Source organism: Papio anubis, chromosome 1, assembly GCF_008728515.1.
Source record: "Papio anubis isolate 15944 chromosome 1, Panubis1.0, whole genome shotgun sequence".
Lineage (NCBI taxonomy): Eukaryota > Metazoa > Chordata > Mammalia > Primates > Cercopithecidae > Papio > Papio anubis.
The window spans coordinates 44,356,446-44,370,873 of NC_044976.1; the positions used below are offsets into that span (position 1 = coordinate 44,356,446).

The 14,428-nt window shown below is 39.9% G+C and overlaps 1 protein-coding gene and 1 pseudogene across 6 annotated transcripts in view; one reads left to right on the plus strand and one right to left on the minus strand.

Moving 5' to 3' along the window:
• Positions 1-14,428, plus strand: part of MAST2 (microtubule associated serine/threonine kinase 2) — a 256,656-nt gene that overhangs the window by 52,117 nt on the left and 190,111 nt on the right. The gene's annotated exons all lie outside the window — the stretch shown is intronic.
• Positions 925-1,515, minus strand: LOC103884663 (annotated as a pseudogene).

Here is a 14,428-nt window from a genome sequence, read left to right on the forward strand (position 1 = left end):
TTATCCCCATTTCAAAAGATAAATTAATTGTGGGAGATAATAACAATCATCATGGATTTTTTTTTAACCATTTAACTCTGGTTCAAAAGATAAATAATAGTCTATAATCCACCAGTGTATACAAATTTCTTATCACATTTTCCCTTATGTTGTAAAGAAAGGAAAATAGGTTTAATGTTTAAAAGAAGGATTAATTTGACATTATTACTGAAAGACAATTTTGCTATTATCACAGCCCAAAAAGTACCCACAGGAATCTTTTAGGAAACAGGTTACTGTCCATTTCACAAAATGTGAAATTAGGTGATTGTAAATATACAAGAAAAACAAAACATTTTCTGTCCTTAGTTATATGGCTCCCTCCCGGCCTGAAATTCAGATGAAAAAGATTAAACAACTTTTGCAGATCATATCTATCTATTTTAGCAACTTAATGTAAATGAAAAGCAATCTTCATTTTAAAGTAAATGTCATAGGCCAGGTGTGGTGGTTCACGCCTGTAATTCCAGCACTTTGGGAGTCTGAGGCGGGTGAATCACGAGGTCAGAAGTTAGAGACCAGCCTGGCCAACATGGTGAAATGCTGTCTCTACTAAAAAAACACAAAACAAATTAGTTGGGTGTGGTGGTGGGTGCCTGTAATCCCAGCAACCTGGGAGGCTTAGGCAGGAGAATTGCTTGAACCTGGCAGGTGGAGGTTGCAGTGAGCCGAGATGTTACCACTGCACTCCAGCCCAGGTGACAGTGCAAGACTCCGTCTTTAAAAAAAAAAAATCTTAACACCATTTTTGAAACTGCAAATGAAACTCTCATCGTATAAGAGAATGTCAACATCAAATTCTTGTATCTTGATGATTATGTACCATAATCAATGAATGTAATTTGAAGCTCTCAAATTATTCATTTTGAATTCAAGTGAAGACCGTTAGGCTACTGCAGTCATTTCCTCATCTGAGTCATTTGATTCATCGTTTAGTTCCAATTCCCCTAAATCTTGGTCTACAATTATAATAGTTTTCCTCTTGCACTTCTTGGAAATTGCATCAGCGTAGATTTTTCTCATTTTAATGTTTGGCAGTTTCTTCAGATCAAAGTCTCATTCCCTAAATGTTTTCAGATTACTTGCATTTAGAATGTCTGGATTCTCAAGGCCATATCCTTCATACTGCTGTCCCTCCCGCTCCATTGTCTGCTTGATGATGGTGTCCTGGGAACAGTGCCGCCTCCCCTGCCCGTTGCTCAATCTGCTCCAGCTCACTGCTAAATTTATTTAAGTACCTTTCAGTTCACAGGCATCTTTGTTTGAATATCTTTTTTTGGGGGGGATCAAGATGATTTTGAAACCATTGCAGTTTTTCACCAATAAGATTGAAACAGAAGGCCTTTTCATTCTTCAATTTTTCCTTTTTTTCTTGTTTGTGGGCCTCTGTCATAATTTGAACTGCTTTTCTACTATATGGATGAATGACTTTTTTTTTTCCCGTCCTGCACTTTTTCCCTTTGGTGCTTTAGGCATGGTGATGTCCTTGCGGCCACGGAGGAGCTCCGCACCCTAGACCCAGGCAGTCTCACCAACCACAAGAGCAGCAGCTCACATGAGTACCCGGGCCAAATCCCATGTGGGGCCTCCCTTTTTCTTTTTTTTTTTAAGATGAGGTTTTGCCATACTGCCCAGGCTGGTCTCGAACTCCTGGGTTCAAGCCATCTCCCCACCTCAGCTTCCCAAAGGGTGTGAGCCACCATGCCCGGCCAGTACTAGTCTTTTAATTAGGCCATTATTGTCATGTGTTGCTTTGCACTGGTATATTTATAGTGCTGAGCAAAGATTGAAAAGGAGTGCTACTGGTACATTCTATCATGCAGACAATATAATTATTAGTGCTAATTAGTTGCAATAGAGAACTAGTATTTACTAGACCCTATTCCTAGTTTAACGTATGTTCTCCTTTATTTTCTCAGGAACATTGAGTGAGTTGTCATTCTTCATTTTTGCGATATGTCTTATCTATAGAATGTATAGGGAACAAGGCTGGTTTCAGCATGTGTAGACTGGTGGCCTTAAGAGATAGGAATGTTAAGAAATAGTAGTAGTGTGCAATAAACCATTAATATAGCAGTCTTAAGACTGCTATCCTTAGAAGGGCTTGTGCGGAAGGTCGACTCTTGGCTGGTATCTGGAAACTTGAATGGTAAACAGTTTCCTACAATGATCAAAATTTCCTTGAATGATAAGAGTGACTTACTGTGCAAACAATGTGATTTATGCTGAACATTTACCTTCCTTCTGGGAGTCTGAAATTTTGGTATGTAATAGGCAAGAGGGTGCCTGTGTGAGCAGCTCCATTAAAAACTTTGAATGGCTGGGCGCAGTGGCTCACACCTGTAATCCCAGCACTTTGGGAGGCCGAGGTGGGCGGATCATGAGGTCAGGAGATCAAGACCATCCTGGCAAACACGGTGAAACCCTGTCCCTACTAAAAAAAAATACAAAAAAATTAGCCAGGCGTGGTGGCAGGTGCCTGTAGTCCCAGCTACTCGGGAGGCTGAGGCAGGAGAATGGCGTGAACCCAGGAGGTGGAGCTTGCAGCGAGCCAAGATTGTGCCACTGCACTCCAGCCTGGGTGACAGAGCAAGACTCCATCTCAAAAAGAAAAACAAAACAAAACAAAACTTTGAACACTGAGTCTTTGGTGAGCTTTCCCAGTAGACAACATTTCATGGATATAGTTACCAGGCATTGCTAGAAGAAATAAGTGTGTCTTATGTGACTTCACTGGGAGCGAACTCTGAGAAGCTTGTGCTTGGTTTTTTCCAGACTTTGCCTCATGTACCTTTTCCATATGCTGATTATATGCAGGGTCCTGTGAGTACTCCTGGAGGATCATGGAACCTGGGGGTGGTCTTGGTGACCCCTGACACAGTAGTCTTTGAAGGATTTATGAAAATAGTTTAGGGTATAGCCAGAGTAATCAGGCAAGAAAAAGAAATAAAGGGCATTCAAGTAGGAAGAGAGGAGGTCAGATTATCCCTGTTTGCAGATGACATGATTTTATATGTAGAAAACCCCATCATCTTGGCCCAAAAGCTCCTTCAGCTGATAAACAAATTCAGCAAAGTTTCAGGACACCAAATTAACATACAAAAAATCACTAGTGTTCCTATCCACCAACAGCCAAGCTGGGAGCCAAATCAGGAAGGCAGTCCCATTCCCGATTACCACAAAAAGAATACAATACCTAGGAATATAGCTAACCAGGGAGGTGCAAGATTGCTACAATGAGAATTACAAAACACTGCTCAAGGAAATCAGAGAAGACACAAACAAATGAAAAAACATACCATGCTCATGGATAGGAAGACTCAATGTCATTAAAATGGCCATACTGCCGAGGCAGTTTACGGATTCAATGCTATTCCTATCAAACTACCAAGAACATTCTTCACAGAACTAGAAAAAATGATTTTAAAATTCATATGGAACGAAAAAAGAGCTTGAATAGCCAAGGCAGTCCTAGGCAAAGAGAACAAAATTGGGGACCTCACGTTACCTGACTTCAAACTGTACTGCAGGGCTACAGTAACCAAACAGCATGTTAACTGGTACAAAAGGCACATAGATTGATGGAACTTTATTTCTGGGAGAAATAAAGCTGCACACCTATGACCATGTGATCTGTAACAAAACTGACAGAAACAAGAAATGGGGAAAAGACTCCCTATTCAAGAAGTGATGCTGCGATGACTGGCTAGCCATATGCAGAAGATTAAAACTGGACCCACTCGTTTTTTTGGTTTTTTTTTGAGACGGAGTCTCGCTCTGTAGCCCAGGCTAGAGTGCAGTGGTACGATATTGGCTCACTGCAAGCTCTGCCTGCCGGGTTCACGCCATTCTCTTGCCTCAGCCTCCTAAGTAGCTGGGACTACAGTCTCCTGCCACCATGCCCGGCTAATTTTTTGTGTTTTTAATAGAGACGGGGTTTCACCGTGTTGGCCAGGATGGTCTTGATCTCCTGACCTTATGATCCTCCCGCCTCTGCTTCCCAATAAAGCTGGACCCCTTCTTTACACCATATACAAAAATCCACTCAAGATGGATTAAAGACTTAAATGTAAAACCCAAAACTAAAAACCCTGGAGGACAACCTAGGCAATACCATCCTGGACATAGGAATGGGCAAAATGTTCATACAAAGACACCAAAAGCAATCTCAATAAAAGCAAAAATTGGCAAGTGCGATCTAATTAAACTTAAGAGCTACAACAAAAGAAATGATAAGCAGAGTAAACAGACAGTCCATAGAATGGGAGAAAATGTTTGCAAATTGTGCATCTGTCAAAGGTCTAATATCCAGCATCTATAAGGAACTTAAACAAATTTACAAGAGAAAAACAACCCCATTAAAAAGTGGGCAAAGGACATGAACAGACACTTTTCTTTTTTTCTTTTTTCTTTTTTTTTTTGAGACAGAGTCTCACTCTGTCTCCAGGCTGGAGTGCAGTGGCGTGATCTTGGCTCACTGCAACCTCTACCTCCTGGGTTCAAGCTGTTCTCCTGCCTCAGCCTCTTGAGTAGCTGGGACTACAGGCGCGTGCCACCATGCCCAGCTCATTTTTGTATTTTTGGTAGAGACAGGATTTCACCATGTTGGCCGGGATGGTCTCAATCTCTTGACCTTGTGATCCACCAGCCTCGGCCTTCCAAAGTGCTGGAATTACAGGCGTGAGCCACTGCACCCGGCCGAACAGACGCTTTTCAAAAGAAGGCATACATACGGCCAACAAGCATATGAAGAAAAGCTCAATATCACTGAGCATTAGAAAAATACAAATCAAAACCACAGTGAGATGCCATCTCACGCCAGTCAGAATGGCTCTTGTTAAAAGGTGAAAAAAAACCCAAAAAAACCCAGATGTTACCAAGGTGGCAATGAAAAGGGAACATTTATACACTATTGGGAGTGTAAATTAGTTCAACCATTGTGGAAAGCAGTGTAGGGATTCCTCAGAGAGCTAAAAGCAGAACTGCCGTTTTACCCAGCAATCCCTTTACTTGGTGTATACCCAGAGGAATGTAAATTATTCAGCTATAAAGACACGTGCACGTGAATGTTCATTGCAGCACTATTCACAGTAGCAAAGACATGGAATCAGCCTAAATGCATATTAGTGACAGATTGGATAAAGAAAATTTGGTTCATATACACCACGGAATACTATGCAGCCATGAAAAAGAAACGAGATTATTTCTTGTTTAGGACTATGGATGGAGCTGGAGGCTACTATCCTAAGCAAACTAACACAGGAACAGAAAACCAAATACCACATATTCTCACTTACAAATGGGAGTCGAATGATGAGAACTCATGAACACAAAGAAGGGAATAATAAACATTGGGGTCTACTGGAGAGTGGGAGGAGAGAGTGCTGCAGAAAAAATAAGTATCGCTTCTAGGCCATTGACATATATAACAGACCTTTACATGTACCCACCCCCCAACCCTGAATCTAAAATGAAAAAAAAAGATTAAAGGTAATCTCTTCAGATTTACATTAATGGTAGGGGTTGAAAGTTGTTTAGTGTGTAATGACTTAAGGTCTTTTCATAGCATCTGAGACAGCCATCGTTTCCTCTGTTACTATTTGTCCTGGAATTGGCATTGCTTGCTTTGTACCTTTAGGATGGTGTGATGGTTAATACTGAGTGTCAACTTGATTGGATTGAAGGATGCAAAGTATTGACCCTGGGTGTGTCTGTGAGGTTGTTGTCAAAGGAGATTAACATTTGAGTCAGTGGGCTGGGAAAGGCAGACCCCCCCTTAATCTGGGTGACCACCATCTAATCAGCTGCTGCCAGCACAGCTAGAGAATATAAAGCAGGCAGAAAAATGTGAAAAGGTTAGACTGGCCTAGCCACCCAGCCTACATTTTTCTCCCATGCTGGATGCTTCCTGCCCTCAAATATTGGACTCCAAGTTCTTCAGTTTGGGACTTGGACTGGCTCTCCTTGCTCCTCAGCTTGCAGACAGCTTATTGTGGGACCTTGTGACCATGTGAGTTAATACTTAAAAAACTCCTCTTTGTATATATGTATCTATCCTATTAGTTCTGTCCCTCTAGGGAATCCTGGCTAATACAGATGGTATTGCTTCTGCCATGTCCCCTTCATGTACTTTATGGTTTGTAAAGGAGATTGAAAGAGCAGCACTCTGTTTTCTTGGCCTGTTAACTCTTTGTATCGGGTCTTATGTTCCTCGTTTTCATTATTTTTATACAGTTAATATTATATGTGTGCCCACTATTTTAAAGTATTATACTGGGGACTGTACGTGATAAAAAAGAATAAGATACATACCTCATAAGCTGCTTCATCTGGGCCTGTTTCTTCTTTTTTTCCTGTACTTTGCCTAAGCTTAGTAAGTCTTCTTCTGCTTTTTTTTTTTTTCATTTTCTGCCTCAGGATTTCCTGACTGATATTTTATATTTGTGAATACAGTTAACAGTTTAGGCACTAACAAACTCTCTTAGAATGTTCATCTTATTTCCCATATTTGCAAAATTGTTTTACCCTATATAATGACATCTTTTGGAGCATATACTGTGGTGTGTGTGTGAGAGAGAGAGAACAGAGAGCAATCACAGTTTGTTACTATGTTTAATGAGAGAGAGAATTTTAGGAAGAATTGTGAGTTAAGATATTCTGTCATTGTTTAACATATGGATTGTATATATAATAAATGGTTTATTAATAATGCAAACTCTGATAGGCTAAACTGAATTTATTGTAGTTCATTTGGTTCTGCGATCCATTTGAAACTAATTTGCAAATTTTCAGCATAAATTGCTTATTACACAGAAACATTTGTCTGTTGCAGGACTTGGGAAATAATCTTGCAAGAATGTTGTAAAGTTAAAGGTAAATTGACCAAGGATAGTACCAATTGTTTGGTAGAGAGATACAAAAAGGGGATAACATCAATATAATTGTAATCTTGAGGATAATATTGTTTAGGTAGACCTTTAAATTGAGGCCATGGCATGTCTGGGCTGTTGGGTCCCTTTCTAAATCTCATCTGGTTTAAGTTAGTAATAAGATATACTATATCCATATGTTGTCTAGATTTTTATTCATTCAGCAGACATATTTCTAGTTTTCATGGGGTATCAGGAATTGTGGTGAATGCAGGAGAAATTCAGATATGATATATAAGACATTGTTCTTGCTCTTAGGGAACTACTTAACTAGTAATCGTATGATTGCCATAATAGAGAACTGTGTGAGGCATGGTTTGATCACAACAGCGGTGATCAGTTCTGGATGTGGGTGGGATTTAAAAGCTTAATAATGATAATGCTTGAGTTGAGTTTTAAAGAATGATTAGAAGTGAACAGGCATGTCAGGAGTGTCTGTGAAGGAATAAATTTTTCTAGGGAATGAAAGAAAGCTTCATGGTAGCATTTGAGCTGGTGAGCTGGACTCTAAAGGATAGGGAAGATTTAGACAGTGAAAGATTGAGCCTGGGGAGGGACTGGGCCTTTCTGGAGTAGAGAACATGCTGTAAAGGTATAGTTGTTTAAAATCTGTGAAATGACAAGTAGTTCATTTAGGCTGGAGTATGGAGTTTATTTATTCATACTATATGGCAGTCATTGTGCCTAGTGCTGGCTGCATCTTAGTAAACAAAACAGACATGGTCCTTGTCTTCATGGAGCCTCAGGGAAGGAGTGGAATGGTAGCTTGTGAATAGTAGGTTGAGTAGATAGGATTAAATAGTGAAGGAGTTTGAATATTAAGTGGAGGCATTAGGACTTAATTTTTAGGTAGCGAGGAGCCCTGGAGGATTATTGAAATGGTTGCAAATGTTTGACTATGGCACTGAAGAGAGTAGAGTGAAGGGGATCTTGTTTAGAGGTGATAGCTGGAGTTAAAGGATAGTGTGCTGATATAATAAATAAGTAGGTCGGTGAGAAGAGAGATCAGTGTCTGTTAAGTGGTCAGAGAATTTTTTTTTTTTTTCCGAGATGGAGTCTCACTTGCCCAGGCTGGAGTGCAGTAGCACGAACTTGGCTCACTGCAAGCTCTGCCTCCCGGGTTCATGCCCTTCTTCTGCCTCAGCCTCCCGAGTAGCTGGGACTACAGGCGGCTGCCACCACGCCGGCTAACTTTTTTGGTATTTTTTTTAGTAGAGATGGGGTTTCACTGTGTTAGCCAGGATGGTCTTGATCTCCTGACCTCGTGATCCCCCGCCTCGGCCTCCCAAAGTGCTGGGATTTCAGGCGTGAGCTACCGTGCCCGGCCTAGAATATTTTTTGATTGAATGAGGGCTTTTGTGTCTGCTCGTGTTCTTTACTCTCTGGGTACCTTTCTTGCTTTTCTCATCAATTGTCTCTTTCACTTTCTTCCATTTTATTTACCCACCCTTATTCTGTCCCTTTTTCCTAATTGGCTCATTCATGAAATTTATTTTATTTTATTTATTTTTTTTGAGACGGAGTTTCGCTCTTGTTGCTCAGGCTGCAGCCCAGTGTCACAATCTCGACTCACCGTAACCTTCTTCTCCCGGGTTCAAGCAATTCTCCTGCCTCAGCCTCCCGAGTAGCTGGGATTACAGACATGCGCCAACACACCCACCTAATTTTGTATTTTTAGTAGAGATGGGGTTTCTCCATGTTGGTCAGGCTGGTCTCCAACTCCCGACCTCGGATGATTTGCCCGTCTTGGCTTCCCAAAGTGCTGGGATTATAGGCATGAGCCACCACGCCCAGCCTATGAAATATATTTTAGATTATTTTCTGGAACTAATTATCTAATAGTTATCTTTTGCTTAGGAAACTCTAATGACTCTTATACTTATTATTACAAAGACTTGATATATCTTAGAGAATGATTCCGTTAACCAAAAAACAAGAATATGGTAGGATAGATCTAGGAGTGAGAAAAAGAGCTTTAAGTTTGAGGTGTCTATATGTTAAACAAACGGTTGACCAGCACAAGCAATTGTGTTTAGAGCTCAGGAAATTTGTGATAGAGATGTAGATTTAAGAGTCAAAGATTCATCAGTATGAAAATGGCAGCTGAAGCTATGAAGGTGGATGAGTTCACTCAAGGAAGAACACGGAAGGATTAAAAGACAAGGACAAACCTTTGGGGGAACCCCTCTTCTGTTATATGGTGGTCTTCTTTAGGACAGAGATCATGTGTCTCTCAATTTAATAAACCATTTTTGACTCCTGTATGCCAGGCACAGAGAAGAATAAAATGTGATCTTTGTGCTTAGCAAGATCCCAGGCTTTTAGGATGAAGAGAGATGTGTAGTCAGCAGTGCAGAGCAAAAGATACCCTAAGGCATGAAGATAAACTGCTCTTGAGTCTTGCATCTTCAATATCTGTCTCATTACTACACTCAGTATGATTGGGTAGTTAGCTTTTTTGCTCTTATAAGGAGTGTAATCAATTTGTGGAATGTTTTATATTGCTGTATTTAAAAAGAAACCAACTAGTCCTTTCAACAAATTAGTTGCTTTGTATGTATATTGACTTTGATTTTAATGTTTCTGTAGACTAATAGTATTAAATGGAATAAAAAGGATGTTTGCCACTGTGTTTTAAATGAAAATGCCTGGAGAATTGTGAGTAGGAAGATGTATATTGAAATAAACCATATAATTGCTCTTAATGGGTGATAAGAATTGATTCCCCACCTTCTTTTATTCTTTCGGTAACCTTTAGCAAATATTTATTTAGTACTTCTTACTAGCGTATATGGGCAGTGTTGATTATAGAGGGTTTTTTTTCCCTTGTGGAATTTAGAGCTTCCTGAGGTGTCAGATATTAACAGATTTTCAAAGAAATAAGTTAAAGTCAGCGTTTATGTAATTATATAGCTGTAAATAGCAATGAAAGTTATGTCAGTGCTATCAAAGAACCACATAGTGTTTATACTATAAATAAAATGAATCTGGGTGTTTTGTTAAACTCGTATTTCTGTATGAAATTATGGTCCATCTCTGTACAGTGACTTCTGATCTGCATTATTAGTACTTCTGACAGTAAAACTTTTTGAGACATTTTATTGTGTATTCTATAGTTTTCAGTTTAGGTTCCTGATTATGAATGCAAATATGAATTGCTGTATTGTGCCTATTAAAGAAATTGATGGGGATCTAATCTAACCTTGTCACTTTGACTGATTGTAGCTCTCATTATCAGCTTATGGTAGCAGTCTGTTAGCTGCATCGTATTGAAGGGCCTCAGCTGTTTCCCTTTAGCACAATTGTTGATGTAGATGAGAAGCATGGCTCATTGGCATTTTAGAATATCAGTTTCATGGGGAAAATAATAATATTCTTTAAACATAGGATACACAGTCCTCTTTGTGCTTAAAGTGTCATATTAAAAAACTCTTTTAGATTTATACTTGGTATTGTTTTACTTGATACTTGCCTATTTGTATAAATAGTCAGAGAGTAATTTAACAATACTCATATCCTTCCCTTAGAAGTAATGAAGACATTCACTAGTATTTCCATATCAGCTAGCATTGCTTGTAGTAGAGCCAATCTTGAATGGCATATTTACAGCATGATTAGAAATATAATATTTGTGAGGTTATATCCTATGTGCTAAAGACTATGCTGAGTATTTTGAAATGTACGAATTGATTTACTGCTTGTATCAGCCCCATGAAATAGGGATGCTTACTCAATTAATGTATAAGTTGAGGAAATGGATGTTTAAAGAAGTTATGTAACCTGCCCAGGTTCACACAGATGGTTCATGACAGAAGTATGGTTTCAGTCTGAAACTCTCTTATGCAGAGCCAGTGCTCTTAATCCATCTGATGATATGTTTGTCATTGTTTTGTGATCACTTTATCTGGGAAACTTCTGTCTTGATTTCACTTGCACTATTGTTGTTGAGAAACTGTAGGAACACTTTTTCTTCAGTGTTCTTACAACCCCTTTTTTTCATCTAAAACGAGATAGAAAAAAGATGGAATGTTAGAGCAAGGTAGATTAAACTTGGCACCCTGTATTTTTATTTGCCAAACCCAGCAACCCTAAACAGGGAGGAACCTCAGAGCAATTGATTCAAGGGACCCGGATGACTTTCAAACTTTGCTGCAAATTGGAATCATCTGGGAGTCTTTAAAAAAAAAAATACTGGGGTGCCTGACTCCCAGTCCCAAATTTAATTGGTATGGAATGTGTCCCAGAGATCAAGATTTTTTTAGAGCTCCCCAGGTTGATTCTCATGTGCATCAAAGTTTGGGAGTCCCTGAAATATGGGAAGCTCAAGGCTTTAAAGGATTTAAAAAAATTTGTGCATGGTAGTTTATTTACCTCTTTCTTAGCAATATTACTGTTGTAAGTAATGCTGTTGTAAGTATCAGTGTTCACATATCATTTCATACTGATGTTTATATCTAGGACAGAGACTCTGAAATTGGATTGCTGTACAAGGCTGCATTCGTATATTTGCTGTACAAGGCTGCATTCATATATTATTTTAATAGGTATTGTTTTTAACAGTTTACTTTCCACCTACAATATCTGAAAGCATTTCTTACATTTCTACATTATTAGATATTAAAACTCATCATTTTTGCCACACTGTATTTCTTTTTAAAATCTTGGCTCAGTTTGGCAGCTCATGCCTGTAATCCCAATGCTTTGGAAGGTGAGGCAGGAGCATTGCTTCAAGTCTACCAAAAATAAAAATAAAAATAAAAACTTATCCAGGCATAGTAGCATGTGCCTGTAGTTGTAAGCTACTGAGGAGGCTGAGGCGGGAGGATTGCTTGAGCTAAGGAGTTCAGGACTGCAGTGAGCTATGATCACACCACTGCACTAGAGCCTAGGTGTTACAAAGCAAGACCGTGTCTCTAAAACCAGAAAAAAACAGTTTCATCCATTTAATACATTTAGTCATCTATTAATAGTCTGAAAATCCCTGTCTTTTTTTTTTTTTTTTTTTTAGACGGAGTCTCACTCTGTCCCCCAGGCTGGAGTGCAGTGGCATGATCTCCACTTACTGCAACCTTCGCCTCCCAGGTTCAAGTGATTCTCCTGCCTCAGCCTCCAGAATACCTGGGACTACAGGCATGCGCCACCACACCCTGCTAATTTTTGCATTTTTAGAAGAGACGGGGTTGGCCAGGCTGGTCTCGAACTCTTGGCCTCAAGTGATCTGCCTCCCTTGGCCTCCCAAAATGCTGGGATTATTGGTGTGAGCCACTACACCCAGCTGGAAAATCTTTGTCTTAACTGGTGTATTTAGTCCATTTACTTACTTGTGCTTATTGATGTATTTGGATATTTATCTGCTGTCTTATTTGGTACTCTTTGGCCTGCCCTGTTTCCTTTTTTTCCTGTTTTCTTTTGTATTGATAGGTTGTTATTTTTGTTTTTACTCTCCCAACCCCAACTAGTTTAGAAATTATACAGTGTTCCTTTTCTTTTAGTAAGGTTGACCTACTACTTGCAACATGCACATTGTAGCTTGGGTATTTTTGTTGTTTCCCTATTATATTTAGGTCAAGTATTATTTTATATATTTCTGTTCGTAGCATACCCAGTAACTGTTGAGATAATAATTGGTTTTAAGTCGCCAGATATAAAATCATCCATCAAATATTGTTTCTTAGGTGTGTCAGCTATATTAGATCAGTATAGATTTTGCCAAGAAAGACTTAAGAGGAGAATCAAATATTTATTTATTTATTTATTTATTTATTTGCAGTTGCAAGATTTAGTAGAGTGAAAACAGAGCTCCCATACAAAGGGAGGGTATCCAAAGAGGGTAGCCGTTGCTGGCTCGAATGCCTGGGTTTATATCCCGATCATTGTCCCTCCTGCTGTGCTCTCAGGCAATATATGATTGGCTATTTCTTTATCTCCTGTTTTTGCCTAATTAGCATTTTAGTGAGCTCTCTTTCCTACCTGATTAGTCGGGTCTGAGCTAAGTTGCAAGCCCCATGTTTAAAGGTAGATGCGGTCACCTTCCCAGCTAGGCTTAGGGATTTTTAGTTGGCCTGGGAAATCCAGCTAGTCCTGTCTCTCAGACCCCCCTCTCAACAGGAAAACCCAAGTGCTGTTGGGGAGGTTGGCTGACGACCTCTCTACGGCTTCCTGCTGAATTGGGGCATAGTAGGGGTTGTGCAGTTGAGATTTCCTTGGGAGGGGTGCCTTCAATGTCATCAACATTGGAGCGTGGGCTAGCATGCTGGTCCAGGGGTCCGCAGTAGATCTTAGTCACGAAGTGCATCTGGGGCTCCATTTGAAGAACTGTTTGTAGTTTACAGCTTCAATTCTGGAAGAGACAAACTTAACAAGGAGGTTAAAGATACAGGGATTGAAATGTATGGCCTGCAGTGCAGGGGATTATTTCTTTGGCACACTTCACAGGCCCTGACTATCTGCTTGATAGTTTTGAAAAGTCCTGGTCCTGTAAATAATGCTTTGGCCATCTGATGGGTGCTATCAATGCCTAAGTGAAAAGTTGGTGAAGGGTTTTAAGTAATTTCCATTGGTTAGCTGCAGGCAAAATTATTTTTCATTCTTTGGTGGCTAGCCATCCTGAAGGGAGGAAAGTATGTCCTCGTGAGGTTTCCTATTCTAATTCTCCTGTGAGTACTGGGGCTTGGTTTCCTGGAGGGGGTTATCCCACACTAGAGATCCTTCTATAAGCATTTCTAATGGAGGGTCCCACCTTGTGGCTCTTTGGGCTTCAATATCTGCTTGGTGGTTTTCTTCTACTTATGTTTCCCTTTCCTTTTTTTTTTTTTCTGATGACCCGGCAGTGTAAGACTGCCACCTCTTTAGGTTCCTGTACCACCAATAATAATCTCCTAATGGCTTCCTGATGTTCGATAGGTGTTCCCTCGGAAGTTAGGAATTCCCTTTCTCTCCATATAGCTGCGTGGGCATGGAGGACTAGGTAAGCAGACTTAGAATCTGTATATATATTTACCCTTTTTTCTTCTCCTAATTCTAGTGCCCGAGTGAGCGCTATTAGTTCTGCCAACTGAGCACTAGTTCCTGGAGTGAGGGGATTACTTTCAAGTATTCCGTTATCACTGACTACTGCGTACCCCACTTTGAAGTCCTTTTTCTACAAAGGAACTTCCATCAATATATATAAGTTGAGGTCGGGATCAGTCCTCAACTAGGTTTGAGCAATTACTTGTTGATAGTTGTGTTCTATCTTTTCTTTATTGTCTGGGAAGAGATGTGGCTGGGTTAAGAGTTGCACAAGTGCGCAGTCACAGCACTGGCCCTTCAAGTAGTAGAGGCTGATATTTAAGTAAACAGTTGTCTGACAGCCATGAGTCTCCTTTAGCAGCGAGTATGCCGTTCACATCATGAGATGTCCCCACAGTAAGATCTCTTCCCTGTATTATTTTAACTGCTTCAGATACTAAGACTGCTAC